We start from the raw sequence: 27,809 nt of genomic DNA, 5'->3' as shown, positions 1-27,809 counted from the left end.
TATAGGTAAGATATTATTTTCATTAACTTGTGTGATTTCCTTAGTACTAATAATTAGAGTAGGTTGTATTTGTTGTAGAAAGAATAAAAATCAGAAAAGAATAAAAAGAGAAAACTTAAGGAGAAGGGATAAGAAACAAGAAAGAGAATTTGAAGAAATAGAACTTGAAGAATTAAAGGATAACATGTATAAAACAGCAAAAAGAGAAGAAACAGGGGAAACTGAAATGTGAACGAAACAAGAAATCAATTCGCAATTTCCGTAAAAGGGATACAACATTTTAAATTAGTGTGGTGATATAATCACCAAAGGGGGGATTGCTGGAGCGGGTAATACAAAATGTTGTATACCCCCCATTCTGCATGTTTATATTAATCTGAATAATTAACTAATTGTAATATTATTAATTTGTTTGGAGTGATAAGTCACCAACTATATTAACAAGAGAATTACATGTGGGAATTGCACTTTGCATGGCTATATTAATTGTAAATTAACTAAGCCTGGGCGAAGCACTACACTACGCTCGCGTAGTTTGCGAAGTTCGCGCTACTTCGCACTACGCGAACTGCACGTAGCACAGTGCGAACACGCGTAGCATAGTGTTGCGGTCATTTTTTGCTTGCTCGCGGTCCTCAACGTCAAGTTGGCGACCGCGAGCAAGCAAAATGACATCCCGGCGAGACTTTTTCCTTGTTCGCGATCAGCAACATCAAGTTGGCGATCGCGAGCATGGAAAATAAACCTCCCGGCGAGATTCCCAACGCGAGGAGGTCAGGTTTCTCATTGCGAGGGGTCGCGTATGCTTGCGACCGCTCGCGATGAGAAACTACCAGTTCGCGTTGAGAAAGCTGCCGCTCGAGTAAAAATCTACTCGAGCTGCAGAAAACTACAGCTCGCACTGTGCAAGATGCCATTTTCAATGATTGCACAGTGCCGGTTGCTTGTCCGCACTGTGCAATCATTGAAAACAACATCTTGCACAGTGCGAACATGTTACTACGCAGTTCGCGAAGTGCTACGCGTAGCTCGCGTAGTGCGAACTTCACTTTGCGTAGCTTCGCGAAGTGCTACTTCACGAACTACGCCCACCCTTAGAATTAACTGGTGTACGCATATTAATAGTAGAAAATTAGAATATTACATGTTATATGTTACTTTAAGTGATGTATTTGTGATTTGTGCTTTATTCAGTGAGTATAAACTGCTCTGAGTGTTGCTTTTGCTAGATAAATACACACACATATGGATATTAGTAAGGGGATAACATTTTATTAGTCATTTCTATCTTTTACGTTTTTGTGTTTCTTTTGTTTAAGTTGACCATTTCGGCCTATACAAGATGGCTGAACGAGACGTTAAACGTGACTGCCCTGACAACACGAGGTTCTGGGTGAAGTGCGCAGGCGTCACCGCCAGCAACAGTGGCCTGGACCTGACCCTAGGAGAACATGTACCTTCCAAGGACGCTCCGGGAACCCATCCAAGAGAAAGGACAATGCTTGATTTAAAAACCGGAACCAGCAAGTGCGATGACCTCATTTTGCGGACTATGTGAGAACTTCACCTCACAACCCCAAATTGACCAATCCGGACTCTCTAAACCCTGATCTTGATACATTTTGATATTATTTTCATGATAAAAGTAGGTAGGGAATTGAACTATCCAACACACTCTTCTTGACGAACTTGAGCTCCTGACGTTATGCTGACGGAGAGGACGGTGACACTGCTGGACAGCTGTTATCCTGAATCTATGAGAGACTGAATTGCGGCCTAACTTTGCTGAATAAAATTCTCCTTGACTGACTGACTTAGAGGACGACTTTAGCCAGAATAGGTAAATATGAAGCTCTGAAATATGGATGATGATTTCTAACATTTCTTGCAATATTTCTAGAGATAAAGAATAATTGATTAATTGACAAATGTGTTGTGTCGATTATTTGAAGAAGAGAATAAAAGAAAAGAAGTAGAGCATAGATAGATGAGTTAATCATCAATCACAAATACAGCTAAATGATCCATCTCCGTATGGGAGGGATAATTTAGGTTTGATGTCAATGTGTTTAGGGTAAAGTAAAGGTATTCCTCTCATGTCAGCATTGAGAAACGTATTTTCCCTCAGAAAACAGGTCAACCGAGTGTAAGTATATTGGTGTTATGGGCCCCACCAATGAATGTATTTGAGTGAATTGGATGCCGAGGTAGTTGGTCTGTGCCGAAGGGGGAATTTGACGTTCTGCGCTGCATCAGGGTCACATGTGCTGTGACGCGTGTGCTGGATGGGTGTAAACCAGCCATGAGGGAATGGCCGTGGTATGCTGACAACTAGACCTGTGAGCAGCAGATCACTACAGGGGAGTCCTAGAACATGTGGCGTTGTTGTCTCCCCCCCCCCCTAAGTGTAAGCGTAGTGGGCTGGCCTGGTGTATGCCACTCCAGCGTAAGGGTTTGAACAATGACCCCGGAGGACTGTGCGTGTTTCCGTACGGGGCTGGACAAGGAAGTAACAAATGTGTGTCTCGCAGTTGTTGCATCGGCGCCACCCAGACGACAATTGACAATTTGTCACCCTGTGACCCAAGTCCAATGACATGAGCAACATGGACGTAAGAGGAATTCACTGACCTCACATTCATCCATGCTACCACACTTGAAAGACCATAGTGACGACACATCTGTGTGATTCGGAATGTTTAATGCACATTCAGTGGAGTGTTGCATCTGAAGCAGTACAGGGCCATGCAAACCCCACTTTACAAATGTTGGCACGTGGAGGGCCAGCCAGAGCCATTGAGGGAATGACCAGTCCAAAGGAAGTGGAAGAGTTCAGTCCGCAGTCTGATAGCAGTGTCATTGGTGATCAAACAGGTTATGAAAGTCCATGTCGAGGTCCAAGGTGAGTGTCGCAGAGTGTATCGGGGGACCGTGGAAGGTGATGATGCAGAGGGCCGAACCAAGCTGAAACCGGCCATGATTCGGATATGGATGCTACCGCTTCCTTCTGACCACGAGGACAGATCCATCCGCATCTTTGTCGTCTACTGTTTCATGTGCCTCACGTGTGGGTGGTGCTGGCCTTTCTACAGCACTCTGTGGCAGTGACACCTCAGGGGCCAGAGGTGGAATGTCTGCCACACTGTGTGGCATTGACACTTCAGGGGGCAGAGATGGGGATGTAGTGGTAGCAGCAGCATGCATCGGCGCCAGACCTTGTGGCAGCAATGCCATGAGGATGGTTTTGAGGTCTTTGTGGAACCCAGCTACCTCTCGCCGGTGTGCAGCTGTGGCAGCCCACTCCATGTTCTCCATGAGCCTCCACATGAGTCCCTACTCCCGGGTGAGCTCGCTGGAGCCACTCTGACTAGACAGTCGTTCTTGTCTCACAGTCAGGACTCTAGCGATGTCAGCCATGGTTCGTTGGAGGGCATGGAGCGGACTGTCGATGTCCGTTAGGGACTGTGAGTGGTCCCTGATGGAACTTAGACACCCATGTATGGCATCTAGTTTGTCTGCCATGCGGTCGAAGCCCGCCCACACCTGTTCAGCCAGCTGCTTCTGGCATCCCAACACACGGCGTTGGAAGGCCATGTGTTCTTCGTGGGGGTCCTGGGAGGCAGCCGTGGTGGTGGGTGCTGCCTGCAGTGTGGTCTGTGCAAGGGGTGAGTTCTCCTCATTGCAGCTGGGCTGCCCTGCTCCTGGAGTTGTGCTGCGGAGACTCTCAATGAACTCTCGGAGGGCTTCAGAGTCGAAGGTGTTGTGGTCCTCTGCGTCATCACAGAAGAGAGGTTGGGACTGCTTTGCAGGAGGTGGAGATTTTCCCTCTGCAATGTGAAGGGGAGATGCAGTTTAACAGTGTGTTCACATGTGTGTTGTCACATTGTACATGTTTACATACAGACTGCATGACTGTGTATATCATGGTTGTTTCGGAGGGGCTGCCCATTTGCTGTGAGACTGTGGACATTTCAACAACATCACGGCTGTGTGTTTGTACTTTTGCATTATCAACTCACATTTACCTGCAATGCCACTTGTGATTGGCCAGTGTCTACACCCAGTCAGCATCAGTTGTGTCCTCTGTTCTGTGGTGAATGTGTTGCGGTTTGTGCCACTTCATTGTCAATGTTGATGTGCTGTGTATGTGATGTGTGTACCACATTTTGGGGGAGTCGCCCCTGCAGCTCTGATTTGGCTGCCCCTTATCCCTTACATGTGGTGTGCATCTGACTTCTGTGCTCATACAGTGCTGAAATGTTGCATACTTGGGTACATAGTTATTTTGGTGGACGTTGGGGTCTGGAGCATGATTTGTCTGCAGCTGTGCTCTACTTAATTGTGCATGTGTGCCATTGTGCCCATCTCCCCCATCCCCCGTCCCTGGTCATTACTCACCCTCTTGCTGTTGTGTCTGGTCCTGTTGAGCAGTGTCCGGCCCCCCAACTCCTGCCACCGTCTCCCCACTAATGGCTGTGGACACCATTTCCTCCATGTCGTCCAGCTCCCCCTGTGACGCAGTACTGCCACCCCCAGTCTGCATTGCTGCCTTCCGGTTGTTGGCGAGTTTCAGCTTGGTTTCGCGCTTCACCTCATTCCAGCGCCTCTTGACCTCGTCCATTTTCCTCTTCTGCACTCCGACCGCATTCACCTTGTCCAGGATGGCCTGCCATAGTCCATTTTTTGTCACCAATGACACAGTGGAGGTGACGAACGGTTGTTGATGGTGTTCGACCACCTCCGTTATCAGGATCCTATTTTCCTGCGGGCTGAAGCGCTTCTTCCTACTCTTCTTCTCCTTGGCCTTCCCTGACCCCGAGGTCCCAGGCAGGTCCTCGGGGGGGCTTGTGGGGTTCTGGTTCTCCTCCGTACTTGCTCCGGCAACATCCATGGTTCTTCGCTGTGGTTTGGCATTTGTTTGTCTGTGTTTTTTTCACCTTTTATGGTGATTGTTCCCGCCTGACGCGTGTGAATTGCAGGTCTGTGGCTAATTTTTGGTGATTTTTGTATCGTGATTGGCCTCATCACAGTTGTTTTTTGCGTTCGTGTTTTGCATTTTTGCGGTGTGGGTTTGATTTTAACGCGGCCATTTGACGCGTTGTCTGGTGACTATCGCATGGTACAACCGAGTTGTGAATACCTGGTTAACATGGCGTAAAGCTCCCATGATCGACTGCGATTTTGAGGGTTGCGTTAGATAACTTTTGTGATGGTTATCACACGTTCTTAAGAATATACCCCTTTGTGTCTATTATTAATACATAGTCACACACTTAACAATGGAATGTCACTCATATGCACACTGAAACCATGGAAACGTTGCACATGATCAGTCTGAGGAGGCAATGGTTTTGCCCCCCCTAAGGCCAGGGGTTGCTAAGGAAGTGGAGGGAGTAGCCGGGAGCAAGCTAGAGGGCACATCTGTGACCCCTGACTACTTCCAAATGACGTCCATAATAATACGGTCCCCGGTGGTCAAGAAATGGAATGTTCTCTGAAGTGACTGTTTGTACAGAAGGCAGTGTTATGGCACCTGCATCTTCAGGCACTATCCGTATCGGGAGACATGAATAGTGCACAGTGCCATCTTAAGAATTTTTTGGGGCCCTGGATAAGACCTATTTTGAGACCCACTTTTCAAAGCAGTTAAGTTGTCACTCATTTTCAGCTAATTCAAGTCCTTGTGATATCAAACCACATTGAATTACAAAAATAGCCAGAAGCTGAATCTCCCTGGCATCCAGCAGCCAAATAGTGATAATAATGATAATAATAAGACGTTATTGTTTGATTAAAAAACCATTGCAATCTAAAAAACACATTTGATTAATTCATAGAAGAGACCTCTAAAAAAAAACAGAACTTGTAAATTGCTTAAAACCCTCAAAAGCCTTTTGGGCGGATAATTTTCAGCTAAGAAACACAATCAATTCATTCATAAAAAGACCACTGAATAAAAAATTAATAACTGGTAAATTGCTTAAAACCCTCAAAAGCATTGTAGGCAGAAAATGTTCAGCTAGGAAGCCAAGATCTAATCGGCTATTATTGGCAGTCAAGGGTTCTGTTGTTAAGCCTACAGACTGAATGCCGCCCTGCTGAGGTAAGGGAGATTTGGCTGCACTAGTGTCTCCCAACAGTTTTGACGCCTTGTTGACAAGTTTGGTAAGCCCAATGTTCAGCTTGATCTTGTCTGGATTTAAGACAGCGATTATAGCCTGGCGGCATGATCGAGCTCCTAGCCTGATCCATTCTCCCCACAATAATGACCATCTGACTGTAGGCATTGCCGGGCATACAAAAACTATGTGTTCCATTCCTTCGGAGTGATAGCCGCACATCAGTATTGCCTGGCCGGCGCCATTTAGGAAGGTTCTTTAAAAATGGCCAGTCACCCATCCTCAGAGCTAAAAACTTTTGTTTCAAATAAAGTGCAAATGTGCTTGATAAATAGGGCGACTCGACACCTGGTTTAAAATTGGAAATTACTGCCCATGCGTGTTTCTTTTTTGACAGTTTTGCCCCGTCTGAATGAAAAGTCCACAGTCTGACGCTCTTCTTGATGGCAGCCTTTAGCACCGGCTGAGAGGGGTTTGTTCCCTAGAGTTCTTTGACTCCAAGTAATTGTAACTGTGATCCAGTTGTTGCCGATACTTCTGACTGGTCTGGTTTTTCGATACTTCCTGCCAAAGTCTGGCCTCCAGGGAACCCTCCCGGGCGTGCCACAGTCTGTTACAAAACTTTATAAACGTGCCAGCCTCTACGCCATGATGGTCTAGTAGGCCCAGTTCGAGTTCAACTTGGACTGGCGAAACTGATTTTGGCAGACGAAACGCATGTTTAAAAAATTTGATTTTTAGATTGTTTAGTAAAATACTTATTGTGCCCTTCGTGATCTCGTGCTCGTACGACAGAGAGTTAGCTATCTTCGCCTTCATCACTTTCAGCATAGGGGTTAGGCTTGGGGCCAAGTAACTGTTTTGACCGTTTTGCGGCGGCGGCCTCTAATGACAAGGCTTTGGTCCTTAATGTTTCTTTCAGCTTGACGAATGAACATCTGGTGTAGAGAAAATTTCCCAAATATTTGTAGTAGGGTGTTGATTCGAGCTTTGCTTTATTGAAGTACCACTCTCCGCGTGGCCTCTTTTGCTTCCCGAAAGATATTGTTTTAGTTTTTAGCAGATTCAGTTGTAAAGAGTTTCTGATAGTACAGGGAAGCAGTTCATCTAGGAGCCTTTGGAGGCCCACTTTTGTGTGGCTTAACAACACCAGGTCGTCGGCATAAAGCAGGTTGCTGATGCTGGTTCCGTCAAGTTGAGGTGGGTGGCAGTTAACACTATCAAGTGATGGGGTTAAGTCTGATATAGACAAGTTAAAAAGGAGTGGGGCCAGCACACAGCCTTGTTTAACACCGGATTTGGTTCCAATCTTCCTGGAAATGTGGGAGCCTTCACCCAACTTGGTTCTGATGCATGTTTCCGAATGGAGTTGGACTATAGCGTGTAAAAGGGTCGGAGGTATGCCCCAGGACTCTAATTTTTGCTACAGCAGGCCCAGAGGCACGCGGTCGAAGGCCACTTTAAAATCAATAAAGCAGCAATGCAATTGAGTTTGTTAAACTGCCGCTTTCTCCATCAGGACAGTTAAGGTAAGTGAATTTGTTTTTGTGCCAGAGTTGGCCACAAAACCCGTCTGGTTAAAAGGGAGGCACTTTGTTGTGTCGGCCCAGGCCTGCAGCTCTTCCATTAACAAGCTGGCTTGATATTAGGACTCAACGTCGAGGAGTGCTATCATTCGATAATTGTTAGGGTCATTTCTCTTCCCGCCCTTATAAATTGGGTGAATGATAGTGCCTCTCCAGGACTCTGGAACGGTGTTCTTTAGCCTTCAAGAGAGAAACAGGGGTGAGGTAAGCTGACCATAGGTCAACATCAGATTTGAACATACACTGGTGCTCCTTCGGTCCTGGCTTACCTTATGGAACATGAGATCTTGTTTTTTAGATCATCTTGTGTCACTGTGGTCTCCGACGGTGAGTCATTGTTTTTCTCTGAGCCCTCATTTATTGGCTCTTCTGTCACGTTATTAGCTAAGTGACTGAGATCGATTTGTATTGAGATCCAGACATGAAGTCACAGCGTTGGCTGGACTGAGGGATTTGGGATGGTCATCCTTTTTATTGTGATCCCTAAAGTGAGATGATAAGAACTGGCTCCATTCGTCTGCACTGATGTTTGCATTACCGTCACCACTTCTGCCTCGTAAACCCCGGTTTACGAGAGACCAGAATTGCTTTGAATTGGGATTTTTGCTTTCGTGAATTACCTTCAGCCAAAATTGATCTGAAGCCTCTTGTTTTTCCCTGCATATTGCGATCTTGAAAGCTGCTTGGGCTTGCTTATAGTTGTTGAATTTGGCTTTGTTACCTGGGCTCTTCCTTGGCAGGCGGAGTGCTCGATTTCTATATGCTTTTAATTTCTCTGTGGCTTGTGAGATGCAAAATTGAAATGCTTGTTGCCTAGTGCTCCGCTTGGGTGGCAATTCTTCAAATAGTTGGTTTATGAGGCATGCCCTCTACTGATAACTGAAGTGTCTGACTCCAGAGGTAAATGTGGTAGAGCCTCATTTTTCCATCAGAGGGAGAGCCGCGGCATCCGACCTTTTTATTCGCTTTAGGTTCTCTATGTGGCAACCTGAATGGGAATGTGCGAGTTCCTAGTGGCATGGGATGTTGGCGGATAGTGTTATAATTTGTAGCCGAGGGTCACTCTCGCCTTGTGGTGCGTTGTTATAACTCTCAATCAGAGGAAGTATGTCACTGCTCCCTAGGGTAAAGTCCAAAAAGCAATGGGTTCGGCCATCTGATCGGGTCCAGGCAGGGGGAGTGTCCGTGTGAAGACGCCCATATAATACGGTGAATCCTACACTACTAAGCTAGATGACTGCATACTCCCCCAGTTTCGACGGTCTATTACCTGCAGGAGTCGACTGTGTGGAACGAAATGTTGGGGAACCATTGGGGGATCAATCCCAATGTCTTCTAAAGAGTTGCAATAGATATTGGTGTTGAAATCTCCTGAAATTATGCTAGGTATGCTGCTGTGCCGCTTAGTAGATTGCAGATGATGTTGGTCTAACAGTCCATTTTAGATTTTTTCTCGATGGTACAGGGGAAGATATAAACAATGAGAAGCAGCAGCTGGCTATCAGTAGGTGAGCTTGCCAACACTATTCCGGAGAGCCAGTCTTCTTCAAATTGTATCTGTGTGATACGTTGAGATAGTTTGGTTGATGCATAAATCGAGAGGCCGCCACTCGGCCTGCCAAATTTGGACTGTTTTGAGGCAAATTATGTAAATTCCAGGTAGCCTTCTATAGGGATACTATCTGCTGCCCAGGATTCCTGTAAGAGAACGATGTCATGTTCCTTTACAAAGCAAAGGGTGGCGGATTGCTTTTTCTGCCCAAATCCGTTGATGTTCCAGGAACATATTTTTAGGCCATGGTTAGAGATGTTTCAATCGTTCCGGCTTCAGGATAAAGCCCCTGGTAACCATGACCAATATACCCTCTCAGGATTTTGCTAGTTAGTTGTATGCTCTGGGGTTGCTGTTGGCAAATGGCTTCTTGCTGACTTTAACACTGAAAAAGGAGCCAAAATTGAACTGAGAGTGTGAGCCTGGTTGTTTTCTAATATTAATGGATAGCGAGGGACGCTGGGCATTGTGATTATTATGCCCCAGTTATTACAATTGATCGTTTTTTGACTGAATTAGTTTTAGAATTGCTGGGGATGCTAGTGTGAGTTGGGTTGCTTCACCCATTTTAGATCCTATGGTTGGTATAAATTCAATCGCAACTATGTCTTTCGATTGCAAAATGCTTAAGTCTGGGGATGATTTGAAGAGTCTAAGAATATTCCCTCGATTAAGGATGTTGTGGGGGCCTCTAGAGATGTATTCTGGAGTTAGCAGCAGTTTATTGCCTTAGCTGTTGGTTGCTTGCGTGAAGACCTCGTCGATCGTTACCGGCTTTGTTTGCTTTGAATTTTCTTCAGGGGGCTGCTTGGTTATGCCCATAGTGGGCAGTGGAAGGGAAAATTCACGGTGATAGGTAATTGGAGTTAAAACAGGGGATCTTTTACATGTGGCCACCAACTGTTGACGGCTTGATGGATTTAAGGTATTCAAGTGGGCAAGCTCCTTGACTGTGCACTGTGGACCCAGGTTATTGTCCTCCACTTTCGATGGAACAATGGAGCTGGTGTCTACAAATGGCATCTGAGGATTTGCAGTTCCCGATTGCCCTTTGATGGTTACTGGCGCCACTGTTGGGAATTGATTGTAGCCAGATTTTACTTGGGTGACTAACTGCGAGGAGAGCCGCGGATCTTGAAATGGCCCTACTGGTTGAGTATTCTGTTGTGAGAGTTCTATCTGAATAACCGATTGGTGCTCTATTGATTGTGGGCTCAGGTTTGCTCCTGTCATAGCTGGCATAGCTGTCTCTTCCCGTAGTGACTCTTAATTGGTCTTTGGGAAATGACTAACTCTTAAGATTTTAGATTCCATTATATGTTTGTTCCGGCTCTTCCGCTGTCATTTTTTTTCCCGTTTTGACAGCCGGTGCGTGTTGTGATGGTTAGGTGAGTCAGTGGGAATTGTGTTGCCATCCGCTGGCTTCATTAGATGCGGGGAAAAGGGTCGGAGTTGCACTTCCGGAAGACCCTGGACCAAGCTAGAAGCCTGGGGTGAAGAATCAAGTGGCCCGGCTCTGGTAGTGTCTTGATTTCTGTTAATACTAAGGAGAGAAATTGAGGTATGGAAGATAGAGTCCATAATGGGGGAGCAACAGCATACTGATTGGACCAGTTGGACTTGGGGTTGGGCTTTTATAATGAGTGAATTAAGCGCCTCCAATTTTTGATCAATCCCTGCAATGTACACCGCAAGTGTGTTTAAAAGGTGCACCTGCAGGTCCATCTTATCTCTGAGTGGTAGGATAATGCTGCAGCCGTTGTTTGTAGGGTTTGCAGTAGTTTAGACCATAGGTTGTTAAGGTCAATTGAAGGAGACTTTTCGTGCACGATGGACTTTTTAGGTTCGTTAATGAAGAACAATAGGTCTAAAGGGAAGTGGATTACATTCTTGTGGGGTTCTTCTGGGTTGACGATTTGATCCCCTTGGTCAGCATTGTCTTGGGTACTTTCTAGATGTGACTAGTTGAGGTTACTGAAGTGGGCACGTGGGTAGGTCATGACCTGTGGTGACAGAACTTTAGTGCTCCTTGTTTGATGATCTGTTATGGTTGAGATTGGGAATTTTAGTGCTATTGGGAAAAACTGACTCTGATTCGGGGCAGGCCGAAAAATTGGCAGAAGGGCATCATTGAAGATGGTAGCCTGAAGAGAAGCCCGTTCAATTTGGGCTGTCTGTTGGGCTGTCTGTTGGTCAGATGCCTGGTGTAATCGACTGTTGTCCTGAGCGTCTGGGGCGTCTGTAAGAAGGGACTCTGTCATTACTGGGGGCTTGTTGGTGTCAAGCTGTCAAACCCACCAGCAGCCGCGTGGTTCATGGGCTGAACCAAAATTTGATGCAACACTGCTGCTATGTTCTTAGGAGTGGGAGCCTGAATCTTATCGGACGGACTGGATTTTTTCCTTGAGGCTGTCGCTGGGACTGAGTTTCTAAAGTAATCCCTTAATGAGAGTTTTTTTTATCGTGGATTTTATAGGTTCTGTTTGGCCTGATTTCAGCACTTCGGTGATCAGGTGTTCATGCCCTTAGTTGAAAACTGGTTTTAGGTTTGCAGGTGATTGAGGTTGCATGAGGGCCACTGAAGATACTGCCGAGCATTCGAGGGAAGCCATCGTCTTTGCGCTTTTTATAGTAGGCCTTGTTGGAGCTTTCCTCACGCGCGCTGATCTCATTCTAAGGGGCTTTTGCTAGTGAGAAGGGCTGTTCGTCTTCCTGGTGGTTGGTAAAGAATCTTAGGGCTTGCACGTTTGTGGAGACTGTGGTTGTTTTACGATTTCACCGGTTGATTGTCCCACCTGGGGAGCCAGTGAGTTCTGGGTTAGCTGGGTAACAGGGACAACAGAGGACAACTGAGGACAACTGAGGAACAGCCTTAATTTCGACGGAGCATCTGGTCCCGCAACCTGGCTTCTCGTCTTTTCTATTTGTAGGTGGGGGTGCTGACGATAGTAGACTGTAGACTGTGAGCTGTGAACAGCAGGCTTAAACTGAAGTAAATTTTTGGCAGGTTAGAGTCACTGCTAAAACAACTTTAGCCGGGGGGGGGGGGGTATGGGGATGATTATGATGAGGTGGTGAGGTGGTGGAAAGCTGGATCGAGGACGGGGCCAAGCAGGGCACTCAAGGCTGAGTTGCAGGCTGCACCTGGACTAATCAGGCTGCCTCCACAATATGCCAGGGGCTCACACTTGCTGCGGCCGCCTGCTAAGGGGCAGCCCCGCTTGCCACCCACAATCACCAGCAATCGCCAGCAGTCTACTGTGATCCCCAACGAGGGTCTTTCCAGCGAGGTTCTGTCCTCACCAAACTGGCCGGATGGTCGTGAATTGGTCTTGTTTTGGTGGGATTTGGCGGGGTTTGGTGAGGGCTGAGCAGAGAGGAAGAGAGCCGGGATCAGAATGTGAAGGGAGGGGGAGGGGCGGATAGAAGTAAGATTTTGGCTCCGCAGAGTTCTCCACTGCTCGCGCTCACCTGCGCTCACCCGGCACCTGGGCTCCGCAGCCTCTCGCAGGTCGTCTCTGTTCCGGTGGTCTCAGCTCCTCCATATCTCTGCAAACACAACTCCCGCAGCACCCGCTGCTCTGCTCTCTCGTCCGCCACTCTCTCGCAACCACGTGACTTAAAATAAGGTTGATCTTTCCAGATGGCCCATATGGTACTGCCAAACTGCTAGACTGCCCAAAATGCTACTCCAACACTGGATGTTGGTGAACTCGAAAACTTGGAGCCAAATAGTGCTTTCGGAAGGATTGAACAAGCATTGATGAAGTCATTTCTTTTTGCATTTGGTTTTAGTTTTTTTGTTTTACAATATTTTATGTGAAAATCTGATTCTTACCCGGCTGGTCCACCCTTAGTAGGCAGATACATTAATAATGACATTGTGGTTTTTTAAGTGGACTACTGCACAATATTAAAATAAGACGTGCACTTAAAGCTTGAAATTGTAACGTAAATTGATGGATATTTCTAATTATAAAAAAAATCCCATTCACAACTCCTATGCTCACTGCAACAGTTAAATCAACATTGTGCCCTGAGGTTTGTCACTATTCAACTAGGCGATATTCAGTTCCCTCGCCTTGTCTCTACACTCAGCTTGCTATGTGTAGACATCGCTCGGTCGATAGTAATCCACGACTCTGCTAAGTAAGAGAAATGGGAGTGGGTGTGGGACAGAAAGAGGACAGACAGGTAGAGATAATGGTGTAGCAACAGGCAGGGAGTACAGAGATAAAGGAGGTAGTGCTAGAAATGAGCACAAGAGATAGATAAGGTAGGTCAGGTAGTGACAGAGAGAGAAGTACAGTAAAGAAAGATGATGTAGTGAGAGTGAAATTAGGTAGAGAAAGAGTGAGGGGAGGTAGAAAGTGGTATAGTACACAAAGAGGTGACATATAGATTGAGAGAGGTGAGTCATAGACAAATGAATAAAGATATAGAGAGGCAAGATAGAAAGATACGTAATATAGATGGAGGAGGAGATTTGACAACAAGCAAGATAGAAACTGAGCAGTGAGGTGTAGAGAGACGGATGAGGTGTGTGATAAAGGTGATATTGGGTTAGGGGCTAGAGAGGTAGAGATATAGATGTATGCATATAACCTACCATAGAGGATGTTTTGAGGGAGAGGTACAGAGAAATGAGAAATTAGGTGAAAATAGGCAAGTTAGAGACAGTTGAGAGGGGGTACATAAAGAGGTAGGGGTGGGGTAGAAGAGGTGAGGTATGGACAGAGATATACGACAGAACAATTGTTTTTTATATAATTTAATTGCCACCAATTGCCTTGGAGTGCAAGGGTTAAGAGTGTGTATTGTAAACTGCTATCTCAAAAAACGATCTATTTATTAAGCAGCATTGCTGTACTTCTGCCTGTACCGATCACTTTACAGCGGGGTCCTTGGGAGGTGGAGGCCATGGGCAAGTGCCACTTTGCCCATGCTATAAAATGTCTCTGATAGTGCACTGTAATGGGCAAGGTAATGGACCATTAGACAGTGTACATATGTAGAGTTCATTACTTGTGCACGTTTGGTAAGTTCTCTCTCTAGAGGCTGTATCTAGGTTCTGAACCTCCATTTCACAAGGGAGATTATGTAGGCTCTATATCTTTAAATTTTCAAAAGTGGGTGCTTAAACTTTCAGCATCAGTTCATCTTGGGACCCTGTAAATATTCTACACCTTCCCACTGTCCGGACTCAATTTTTAGGTTCTGAACCTTTATTACTCTAGAGAAAATGTGTAAGTTCTGTATCTTTAAATCCTCCAGAGTGGGTATGTGGGCTTTCAGCACTGGGTTCCCGAAAGTCTTAGAAAATGATCCTAGTTTTCAATTCACCAGATCCTATGCCCATTTCCTCAACAACCTCAGTTCTTTCATACCCACATGTTTAAGGTTATATTTTATTGATAGCTAGAGCTTGCAGAAAAATTAGTGCTGCCAAATGGAGGTTTCTGCTTTTAGCATTTAATGATTCCTAGGGCCAATGTCTCTGCACCAGAGGGAGATAACTCTTGCAGTAACATGCTGTTTGATGAATAGTTTAGAAGGCACTGGTCTTTCAAATGTTATGCTGCAAACAAGCTTGGTACTCAGTACTTGGTGTGAGCCACCAAAAAGCTCATGAAGATAGAAACACATGTCTGGGGCTAAGAAAATGAAAGATTGGAAGAAAGGAATAGTTATTGATCGCAGAAAAGGACATATTGGATTAGATTAACCTCTTCAGTGCCCATGACGAGATAGTCTCGTCATGGAGCACGGTCGCGCTGTGCCCATGACGAGACTATCTCGTCATGAACCCCACCCACTAATACAACGCCCGGCACAGGAGGGGTTAATAGTTATCAAGCTTTGCCTTATTAAATATACTGCAGCTTTGCCAAAGATAAACCACATTGACCAGAATACACTGGGAGGGCTACTGAGTCATGTTTAACTTGAAACCCATAGCTTAAAGCTACTGGTTAGTGTCAGTCCAGTTTGGAGTGCTACCAAATAGTAGTTTTCACTATTTGAAGAGAAATAACCCACCTCTCAATGGGGTGGCTGTTGTAGATATAGATACACACCAAAATATACCGGCACATTCTGCTTGTGAACACTAATGCCCCAGGAGAAGTAGGTCTGGCGTTCAGATTCTTGGAGCAGGAATTTATGCCACGTATGTCAGCTGTTGCATAACCAAACTTATTAAATATCTAAAATATATGATTCCACACTATATATTAGTGCCTTCATGTCTTCTGATTTTATTCTAGGATTATTCAATAGTAAACCAAAGCTGATCTGAGTAACTTCAATGTTCATAAGTGTTGGAAAATGGCCCCCTCTGAAGGGTCACCTCAACGTTTTGACCTTGCTCCTCCTCTTTTTACTAAACTCTTTTTGTTGACCTTAGTACTCTGAGCACCTTACCACTGCTAACCAGTGCTAAAGTGCATGTGCCTTCCCCCTAAACATGATGACATTGGTGTATACCTGTTTGGCATGCTTGTAAAGGGGTATTCCATATACCCAGGGCCTGTACTTCAAATGCTACTAATGGGTTGTAGCACTGATTGGGTGACCCACAGAAGTAGCCATTCAAATATGTCTCAGGCCTGCCAATGCAGTGTCTGTGTGCAAGGTTTACGGCCACTTCAACTTGGCACTTAAAACTACTTTTATTACATAAAAATCACCCCTAAGGTAGGCCCTAAGTAACCCTATGGGCAGGGTGCCATGTAAGTAAGAGGTAGGGCATATACTTTTAAATTTGGTGGGTCCTGGTAGTGACAAACAGCTTATTTCATTTTCTACTCCTTTGAGGCCTACCCTCTCAGGCCAGCATTTCAAATTCCTTAATACACATTTAAACTATAATTCCTGATCAGAGAGGAATAGCTTTTTCATGGTTCATATCTTTGGAATAGTACTGTTAAATCCTCCTTACCTGTAAAGTTGGATTTTACATTACTGTTTCAGAAATTCACTATTAGACAGTGTACATTTCTCTGCACTTACTGCTATTTGTGCCTGACAGCCTATCTCCAATACATGTCTGAGGTAGGTGCCAGCTACACTTTGTGCATTCCCTCTAGGCAGTCACAAATACAGGAAGGTGAGGCTCATCTGCATTCTGAGCACTCATCTATATTCTGATTGGTCTTCCAGGGCAAGGAGGAGTGGGAGGGGCTGCCACTTACACTTCAATAGATAGTGTCTTTTCCACACACAAAGCATTGTACCTCCCAGATAGCCTTGTAGGCAAGATTGGTTTGAAAGGGATCCTTGAGCACTTCAGAAAGCTGCTTGGAAGTCACCCCCTACATCAAAGGCACTTATTTGTTAAGTGTTATGTTTCCCTTTATTATTTGTGGTTGAAATATTTTTCTTGATATTACAAAATTAGTGCCATTAGCATTTTCACTGCCCTTTTCAAATCTCGAGAGGCCACTCATCAATACATTCATATCCAGTTCCTCAATAACTTGGCAAACATATCCCACCCCATCCCACCCTCCCCACCCATTTCAGAACCTTGCACAGTCGATTGAAAACCACAATGTCTGACAGTCTGATGATTCAACCAAGTCTGCATGTTCTTGTCAGTTAGCCTAAAGAGACAAAGATACACAGGGCATGTTAGCTCCCGAAAGTCTTGTGTAAGCAGTGACCGGAAGGGATGTCATAGATCTCTGAAGGAAGCGCCTTTATTAGTCAGTGTGAGGGAAATCTTTTCCATACCTAGGACCTATAAAGCCATCCTGTGTGTGTGGGACTCTGCAAAATGCCCCAGTGTAGCAAGATATTCTGGAAAGGTGCACTCAGCGCTAAACCAATCTGCCTCCCACGCCTTGACCTGAGGGGTAATGTCAAAGTGTGCGGTAGTCCCAGGAGTCTATAAGTGGGGAACCTGGGCAGTACATGCTGAGGTGTAGATGTATTTTATTGACCAGTATGCTAGTAGTCACGGCAGTCCAACAACAGATGGACCAGGGTCCCTGTGCCGTGCTCTACCTCCAGCACTCGCCATTCCGTGTTGGATCGACCTTATGTAAGCGCGTGGGGTATAGTACTAGTACATCACTATCTTAGTGAGTGTTTCAGTTAGGGTGACGTTGATGGCTGCATGTTTTGCTCTGTATTATATGTCTTCCCACTCTTTGTTACTGAGCTGTCGCCTGAGGTCCTTTTCCCATCTAGCCTCATAAGCTTTGTATATGTGTGTGTTACTCTGGATCGGGAGTGCATATATCTCAGAAATGAGCCATTTGTCTGATGTTTTAGTTATGAGCTATTTCTCGTAGCAGGTGAGATGTCGCTGTGCATTACCTCTGTTGTGTGGGTGTAGTATCCAGTGCTGTATTTGCATGTAGTGTAGGCCCTCAGTTTCAGTAAGGCCGTAGTCTGAGCGCAGTTGGGTGAAGGAGATCACTGTCAAAAAGAAGTCCCATTGAGCAGCAGTTTGTTCAGTAGTTTTTGAGAAATTAAGGCTCAAACTTTATGTATATTTCACAACGGAGGATCCTTAGTGGACCAGCAGAGCTGCAAACTCAATAACGCATTGTGAAAGGCTACCAACAACCTGAAGGAAGAGTTGCGGCCACCATCTTAGGACTTGGGGAGAAAATAGGAGATAAAGAGTTTGTGATATTCTGACCACCCAGGCCTTGTAGAGTGGTCCAAGAGGGACCCCTCCTTGGGTCAAATTAAAATATTGTTTTTGCGCGCTTCTGTGGATCTGCAGATTCACCAAAATTGCTCAGCACGATACCCCTGGATAATTACAATGGATCTGCAATGCACCAAATAAAGCTTAAAAAGGAGCTTGGGTGCCTGTTGGGGGAGGGGGGGAGTTGCACGCAGGGCCTGGCAGACAGCCAACCCCATGCCATGCACACCTATGAACATCTTACTTTATGTTATAAAACATACAAAAAACAAACAAATTCACTGATAAAAACAAAGGTTTGAGTGAACTTATAGTTATGATCTTATAGTTAGGAATTGTAATGATGACTTATTCTACATCAAAAAACTTAAAAATTAAGTGAAAACATATTGTAGTTAGGCGATAATGTCATTTAAAACAGAATGTTTTAAGTAACACAACCACTGAAATTCAACAGTTATAGTTCTCTCAAGTAACAATAACTTTTGCCCTAAAGTAACTATAACTTGCGCCTTCACCATGCTCTGCACCTTCCCTTGCATATTACATCACTCATGACATGTTCAATGACTGCATTGATAACATCAACACTGTATGTGTTAGTATGTGACTATAACTGGTGAATTTCAGTCGTTTGTTAGGTTAAAACTCTGTTTTACTGACATTTTCACCTAAATACAACGTCCCATTAAACCTTTTTTTTCAGTGACTATATATAGATGTCTATGTCGATAGATAGATAGACAGAGAGACAGACAGACAGACAGTGCAGTTATGATTATGAATTACAAATGAAAAACCACTGAAATGCACAAGTTATAGTTAGAACTGCAATTCACAACATGCACAACTGTGCCTAATAACATTGCACCCCATGTTTTAGTTTTATTAGATGGGCTATTTTTCCTGTGCTATTGTGAAATTGGTGTTTAATACATTGTGGGCAGCATAAGCATTGTGTATACCACACATCATAATTGATGAATTTCAGTGGTTTTAGAAGCATCCATCACCGTGTCAGCAGCTCTCACCTGCAGCACATGGTCTTCGAATGAACAGATCGGAAGTTAGGTGCAGGCTCTGGGCTTATTTAATTTGTTTTGATATTTCTTTTGGGATCCACTGATTTTTCCTAAGGAGCATGGATCCAGGCAAGTGTTATTAGAATGACTTTTACCTTGTGTCCACATGCTCATTCACAGAGCCTATCCTCTTGCCAGTCCCTGATCCCCACTTTCCATGAGTGGTAACCCACCACTGCATCCGGCCTTTATCTGTGCACTGCAGAGTTTGGGAAGGGATGTATGACGTTACAACGCATACTATTACAACGCATACCTTTACAACGCATTTTTTACAACGCAAGTACTACTACAACGCATTACTTTACAACGAATACTCTTACAACGCAAAACCTATTAAAATACTGAAAAGTGCTGTTACAACGAAATCAATTACAACGCATACCATTACAACGCGATTTTTTTTTTTTTAAATTAAAAGTACAATAAAATCTGGCACGGGATGCAGGGAAATTAGGGGTTTTAGGGTGGGGAAGTGTATTAAAATGTGGAGAAAAACTGAACGTAAATCTACTAAACGCATTACCCAATTAATACTCGAGTATTAAAATTAATACTCGAGTATTAAAATTAATACTCTAAATCCCCCATAAAATTCCGTTTTCACACATTTCAAAGTTTTACAAAAATAACGAAAATTAAAATAACAGTACATACACATTTTTATCATGATTAGATCGGAAAATAAGTAAACAAAGTAAAACATAAAACACATACACATAGGCGCCATTTTAACCATCTCACTTGTAAAACTTGTCCTACCACAGTTTCTATGTAAACAATACCAAAAGACATGTTCCAAAATGGATGCCAAAACGGAGCAAATGAATGAAAACAATACTTTTGAAAAATCATTTTTAAATTATCATTTTCCACAGTAAAACAAAGCATTTAAAAAAACACAACGAACGCAGTTTTTAAAAAAATTAATAGTGACACAGAGTAAAACTTATAAATACCAGGAAGACACCATTTTGCACTCAGTTGATTATCAACTACCAGAGAGACCAGACGTGAAAAGCTGACCCTCTGTCACCTCCACTGCGACCTCCTCAGAGAGAGCACAGAATTCATTCGTAAAAGCATTACAATAGAGCAACTACTAGTAAGTCATTACAATATTTTTAAACGTTGGTTTTGAGGAAAATATATTTTCTTAACCCAAAAAAAATGTAAATAAAATTCGTAATAATAACTTTAAAAATGTACTGTTTCTAATTTATTATCACTAAAAATATACAACAACTTAAAACAAGTATTTTATTTTCCAAAAACAGAAACTCGGAATATATTGAGATTCAACAATTGATGTACCTAATTTACCATCACCACCACGTTATCGACTGACATATACAATTGTGAAGGTAAATGTAATTTATTTGTAATTGTTTTACTTGTAAAATATATTTTAAAAAATTAGCTAAAGTGATGTATGGCAAAGGTGTTTTTTTTTTTTACCTCAATCTCACTACATCATAAACGAAAATATACCATGATGCAGGAGTAACAATTACTAATAAGACTTCAGTTGGGTACTACATCTGAAAAAGAGATTCATGTTACTAGGGTAACTATTACTATTCAAAGTCCTAGAATGTACAACATTACAGTAATTGAGTGATAGTATCGGAGTAACCATTTTTTTTTTGAAAAATGCATTAAATGTGTAATATGTTTACTTTCACCAATGGTTACTCATACTCATTTGTCATATATCATATTGTTTAAAAATTGTATTTTTTTTCCAACCAACGTTGGCTAAGGAACATTAATTTATTAAACATTTTTTTTTTCCAGAGGACATCTGTAGCAAAAAAATAACTTTATCCTGCTGCAAGCATTACCTTAAAGGCACGAAAAGAAACAACAACTGAAAAAGGTATGTTACCTTTTCAGTATTATTTTTTCTATACATTTTTAATCCTTCCTTTTGCAATTATTACTCCTCTAAAGTACCTAATTAGAAAAATGATGGATAGTTTAGAGTAACAATATACTATTCCTACTCCAGGAAGGTGCAACATTAGGGAGATGTTTTTATGGTGTAGGGGTACATATCTCTATTTCAACTACAGGAAGGTGCATTGGTTTGTACAGTGTCATGTAGTATTAGTTATATTGTATGTCATTATTAATTTAAAGTTACTCAGATTTTACATTTCAAACCAACGTTAATTTTTTTAATATCCTCATTTTTTTCAAAAGACAACAATTTGATTCGTTGCAGAAAGATTCTTTCCATCACATACGTTAAATCTTGAGCCAACAGACCAAATCATCTTCAGAAGCCTCACCCAGAAAAGCAATTTCAACAAAACAAGGTATTGATTTTCAGCATGGTTTCTTAACCTTCAATATATTAGACTAGCCATCTCATTGCTAATGTTGAAAAAAAAAACAATTTAATTATGGTAACATTTGCAGAATTCAGAATTTTATTTCATGACTAAAGGTTGGTGTAGCATTAGGGAAAGTGTTATCTACTACAACTTATACCAAATATTCAATTTTTTAAAAATTATTGTAAATTCGCATTTCTCAACCTCGTTCAGTTTTCTCATTCTTTTCTTTTTTCACTTTTCCAGACATTTATTTTCCCATTAGAAATCCAATCACCACATAAGTGTCTACTCCAGCCTACACGCCATTCCCACTTAAGAAGAGTCAGCAAGAAAAGCAAATTCGAAAGAAAAAGGTATTTTTATCCAACATTCTAAGGTGCAACAGTTGTACAAATGTACCATGCTGTAGGGGTAACAATTACTATTCTAACTCCAGGAAGGTGCAGCAGTAGGGAAACTGATGGATGGTGTAGGGGTGAAATTTACTATTCTAACTCCAGGAAGGTGCAGCAGTAGGGAAAGTGTTGGATGATGTAGGGGTGCAATTTACTATTCTAACTCCAAGAAGGTGCAGCAGTAGGGAAAGTGTTGGATGGTGTAGGGGTAACAATTAGTATTCTAACTCCAGGAAGGTGCATCAGTATGGAAAGTGTTGGATGATGTAGGGGTGCAATTTACTATTCTAACTCCAGGAAGGTGCAGCAGTAGGGAAAGTGTTGGATGGTGTAGGGGTGCAATTTACTATTCTAACTCCAGGAAGGTGCATCAGTAGGGAAAGTGTTGGATGGTGTAGGGGTGCAATTAACTATTCTAACTCCAGGAAGGTGCAGCAGTAGGGAAAGTGTTGGATGGTGTAGGGGTAACAATTACTATTCTAACTCCAGGAAGGTGCATCAGTAGGGAAAGTGTTGGATGATGTAGGGGTGCAATTTACTATTCTAACTCCAGGAAGGTGCATCAGTAGGGAAAGTGTTGGATGATGTAGGTGTGCAATTTACTATTCTAACTCCAGGAAGGTGCAGCAGTAGGGAAAGTGTTGGATGGTGTAGGGGTAACAATTACTATTCTAACTCCAGGAAGGTGCATCAGTAGGGAAAGTGTTGGATGGTGTAGGGGGGCAATTTACTATTCTAACTCCAGGAAGGTGCATCAGTAGGGAAAGTGTTGGATGATGTAGGTGTGCAATTTACTATTCTAACTCCTGGAAGGTGCAGCAGTAGGGAAAGTAATGGATGGTGTAAATGTTATGTTTTAGGTATTTCATAATTTTTTTCAGGCTAATTTTTTTTGTCTTCTCTCCTCTTTTCAGATAATGTCTAGCCTGGGAGCTGCAAACTTTATTAAATCCAGGAAGGGCAAAAATGTATTAAACCATGGTGGATACATATATAGTAAGGAAAGAATAAGTTTAACTAGAAATCATTGGAGGTGTGTGCAATACTACACTACCCATTGCAGTGGCAGAGCGGTTACTGTTGATAATTTGGTTGTGAAAACCACAGAACATAACCACTCTGCCTCTGCAATGGATGTAGAAATTAGAGAAACAATAAACGAGATGAAAGCTATTGCAAGCACCTCCAATGATTCTACAGGATCAATTTTAAGAGAGGTTGCACAGCATGTCCCCAGTCATGTTGCTAGTAACATGCCTATAATACCTAATTTGAGAAGAATTATTCAGAGACAAAAGCAGGCAAGTAACATCCAATTATCTACACCACATTCTTTCTCTGACATTAGAATTCCTCATGATCTTTCTATTTCTTTTTCTGATGAACCTTTCCTTCTGCATGACAACGAAAACCCTCAGAAACGTATTTTAATTTTTAGTACCCCACGTAACCTTGCTAAGTTAGAAAGTAGTGAAATTTGGATGATGGATGGGACGTTTAAAAGTACACCCCATCCTTTCACTCAAATTTACACTATACATGCTAAAATTAACAATAGTGTAATTCCCTTAGTTTATAGTATGCTACCTGATAAGACTTCTGCAACATACACTGAACTTTTATCAGTGATTAAAAGTAAAACATCTTCAAGTCCTCGAAAAATAATTATTGATTTTGAATTGAGCATGATCAATGTGATCACTAAAACGTACACGGATACCCAAATTCAGGGATGTTTTTTCCATTTTTCGCAGGCATTTTGGCGTAAATTACAGAAAACATCCCTAGTTGCAGATTATTCTCGGGATAGCAAACTACAATTTGAACTAAAAAAATGAACTGCACTTTGTTTTGTTCCTCCCGATAGTGTGGACGAGTACTACACTGCAATTATAGAATCTGTTTATTATACGAGTAACGAAGAAAAATTGGCACCCATTCTAAATTATTTTGAGGACACATGGATTGGACACCTAAGCAGATCGGGTCGCAGGAGGAAGCCACGATTCCATGTGGAGTGGTGGAACTGCTACACGAGTTGTTTAGAGGGAGAAGCAAAAACAAACAATGCCATTGAGGGATGGCATAACTCCTTCAACCATACAATTGGCAAACCACATCCTAACTTCTACTCATTTTTGGAAACTTTGAAGAAGGAGCAAAGTTTCCAAGAAATGAGAATAGCACAAACACTCGCAGGTAGTCTAAACCCACGAGTAACAGTCAAAACAAGGGAAATGTCTGAGAGACTATTGGCAATTCTACAACAATTTTCGTTGTGTGTGGCTATAGACTACCTGGAAAATCTTTCTAACATTCTTTCTTTTTAAAATAATGTAATAACTTACTTTCCTGCTTTGCTTCAAAATTTAATAATTTTCAAATTACAATTGGCATACAATGTTTTTTTCTAAAATATTTTTCAATCAAACAAGTCGGGTCCTTTTTTTTAAAACAAATCTTCATTTCAAGCAAAAACTACCAATGTCTACAAATTTACTGTCCCATAGTATTTGATCAATTGTTCTACATCGAAACTCCATTAATATAATTACCGAAAATTTTCAATTTAATTACCGTCATATCAAATCACCAAAACTCAAACATATGTAAATTCTACAATTCAAACCATATTCCAAAATGCACTTTGCAGCTTAATCATCATTTTTATAACAATCGTTAATTTCCAAAATTTGAAAGTACGCAACTTTTTTGCACTTAGAAATGAAGATCGACATTACTTTTGTTACTTCCTAAATAAACAAATCTACTTTCTGAACAGTAACTTTAAATTTTTTAACAGTTACATACTTTTTTAAACTAAATAAATAACTGTTAGCGACCCGACATAGGCATACATTAATGACATTAATGTGGACATGTTTAAAAACATTTAAGTAATCAATTAGTTTTCCCGCAACCTCCCCTTATTCTTTCCTCACTATATATGTATCCCTTTTAAAGGTTTATTCTACAATTACAAATGAAAATATTTCCTACCTGGCCGCAGATCAGCTTCCTGCTGCTTCCTCCTCCGATGCTCTGCAAAATGGCGCATTACGTCGACGCTCACGTCATTACGTCATCGCGTGCATCTAAATTTATAACGGACTACTTTATTTAACTAATCTGTAAATAAATGTTTATAAATGTTAATAAAATATTTATATTTTGTTTTAAAAATGTTACTTACATTGCAAAATTCATTAAAAATATGGTTTATTTTTTCATGATTTTTCTATAAATAAAAAATTTGAAAACAATAATTGTTTGCTGTTATTATTTTTTTAATAGTTATTTAAACTTCAAAATTGTAACTAATTAAATGTAAATTTACTAAATATGTTCCTTACCTCGACTCTATTGTCTTTTCCCTTCAAAACTTTCTCTTTCTTCACTATCTAAGCCTTCTTTTCTTGTTCCGCGGGTTGTATATTCTGAAGCTGCCAAAATAAATGAAGGACAAAGACGCTCATAGACTTCAATGGAAAAGCGTGGGAATTTTTTTTAAAAAGTAAGTAATTGTTTTTTTTATTATTTTTTTTAACTATTATTGTTTTTAAAATGCATTCCTTATTACTCTTTTAATATTTAAATTATTATTATATTTTTAATTTTTTTTAATAAATTTCTCTAATTTTTTAAATAAATAATCCAAAAGTACTCTTCCTTTTTAATAATAAAATTTTCTTTATTTTTGGAACTTATAAATACTCTAGTATTAATATATCTTATTACTACCTTTTTGAAAAATACTCTTGTATTAATATTTTTAGAAAGTACTCACAAATTTTAATTAAATTAATTTTAAAATATGCTGTTTCTTAATTTAAAAAAACCAATGAACTAAATTAATCTAAGAAATACACTTTAATATTTTAAAAATACTCAAGTATTAAAATTTAGTTACTCACTCTTATTTATTTTAAATAAAATATTAAATACTCTTTCTATTTAGAATAATTCTCAATTATTAATTTAACTTTAAAAATACTCACTATTCACTGTAATATGTATAAAATTAAATATAAAAAAACTCATTCTATTTTGAGAAATACTCAAGTATTAATTTAACTATCCAACAAAACATTTCTACTAGACAAAATACTCAAGTATTAATATTTTGATAAACTACTCACTTTTTATCAATTACAATTTTTAAAAAAAAAAATAATTATACGATATATATTTATTTAAATTAAAATTCCAACATTAAAAAATGCGTTGTAATAGTATATGCGTTGTAAAAGTACTTACCATATAACATCTTGCGTTGTAAATGCATGCGTTGTAAATGCATGCGTTGTAAAGGCATTTTCAAATAATGCGTTGTAAAGGTATATGCGTTGTAAAAGTACTTACCATATAATAGCATGCGTTGTAAAAGCATGCGTTGTAAAAGTTTTTGCGTTGTAAAAAATGCGTTGTAATAGCATAGCGTTGTAAAAGTTGCGTTGTAAAGGTGGTTCCCCTTGGGAAGGCATACTAACCTTGCTACACATGGCCATTGACTATGAGCAGCAGGTGTGGAGCCCTATACCTGGCCGCCAGCCCGGCCCGCACCCCCAGTGGGCAGGTATTTAACCTCTGCTGCATGCAGCCTTGAGTTGTGCACCACAGAGAGTGGGGAGCAGGACCTGGCCTCTGACAATCATCAGCGACTCACCCTTCACATAATCTGACACTCACCACTCATGGCCTGTTACTACTGTCACCCTCTCACTGGTGTTCATAAATGCTGCCTAATGGGTTGAGCACCATGATGTAGAGGGGTATCATACTGTCTAGATTAAGATTTGTGCTGAAAGAATATCCTTCCAGTAGAAAAATCTTGTACTTCAACAAACTCTAAAACATTCAATTCAATGCACTTGTGCTCTATAGTGCAGGCACTTCCATTATGAGGAACATTTGAGGAAATTAAAACATTTTTCCCTTGTTACAGCCTGTTTGAAGGAGTTGTTATTTTAAGCACAGTCCGATAAGGTTATCATAGTAGATCAGGGTTTGAGTCACAAAGTATTGGTACTAGCATCTAATTAATCCCCCCCTTGATATAGAGTAACACAAAATAGTGCACAGTGCTATTTGCACAGAGATATAGGCATCTTTCGATTTTTTTAAACTGTGTCAGACCCCTTTTGAGGGGCCAGAGGGCAAGCAGGGTCTACTGGGATACAGCAACGCACCATATCGGCTGGAGTTGTTTGCATTTACTGTCCCAAGGTCTGACTGACTACTGACTGAAAACTAGGTCAAGTACAATCCCTTCAGTACTTGATTCCCAATCTTAGAGGCAGAGTGCAGTCACAGGTTTTTCAGGGAGGTTAATGTAGATGTACAAAAGGCTCATGCTCAGAGATAAACGAACACCCAAAAGTGCAATAAAGTGAATGTCGAGTTCAGTGTCTCTTTAATAAAGAAAAGTACTTTATTACACAGCAAAGGTAAGTGTCAGGGTCTGGCCTCCGGCTTACAATAGCCTAACAGTCTGTAAAGCTTGCCTGGTTGCCTGACACCAAGTTTGCGAAAGTCTGCTGGTATGGTAAAACCAAGATTGGTTCTGCTGTACCCAAGGAGGACATGCTGAGCTCAGCAGGAATCCCCAAATCCCATAAAAACATCAGCTTATGTTTTCCAAATTTAACTACAAAAAGGTCTCTTTGAGAACACCCCCCTGAGATGGGAATGCAAGTCAGTGTGTGCTCATGCTGACCCTTATTGTACCATTTTCCACACGCACGAACCCAGTCTTCCAACCCACTGTCCCTTATCAGAGACCACAACATTTTCCTTCAAAGTTACTCTTAACCAATCAGATCATTCTGGGACTGCAGATTCATCTTCAAATCCCCTCTACTGAAATGGAAAAAGGAAAAACATCTCCACAGGCCAATGAGATCTAATTTTGTGTTTTTATTTTAGGAGGCATGAAGGCCCGCGGTGCCAGAACCACGTATCCATGAAGAATTAGCGGTCCAGATACATCTAAAATGTAACCTCTTCTTGCCCAACTCGAGCACCCTTTTAAACACTAATTTATCAAAAACTACTGAATTGATTTATACCAA

This window comes from Triturus cristatus, chromosome 3_2, assembly GCF_964204655.1.
Source record: "Triturus cristatus chromosome 3_2, aTriCri1.1, whole genome shotgun sequence".
In the NCBI taxonomy this organism is placed as follows: Eukaryota; Metazoa; Chordata; class Amphibia; order Caudata; family Salamandridae; genus Triturus; species Triturus cristatus.
Note: the sequence above shows the minus strand (reverse complement) of the source record.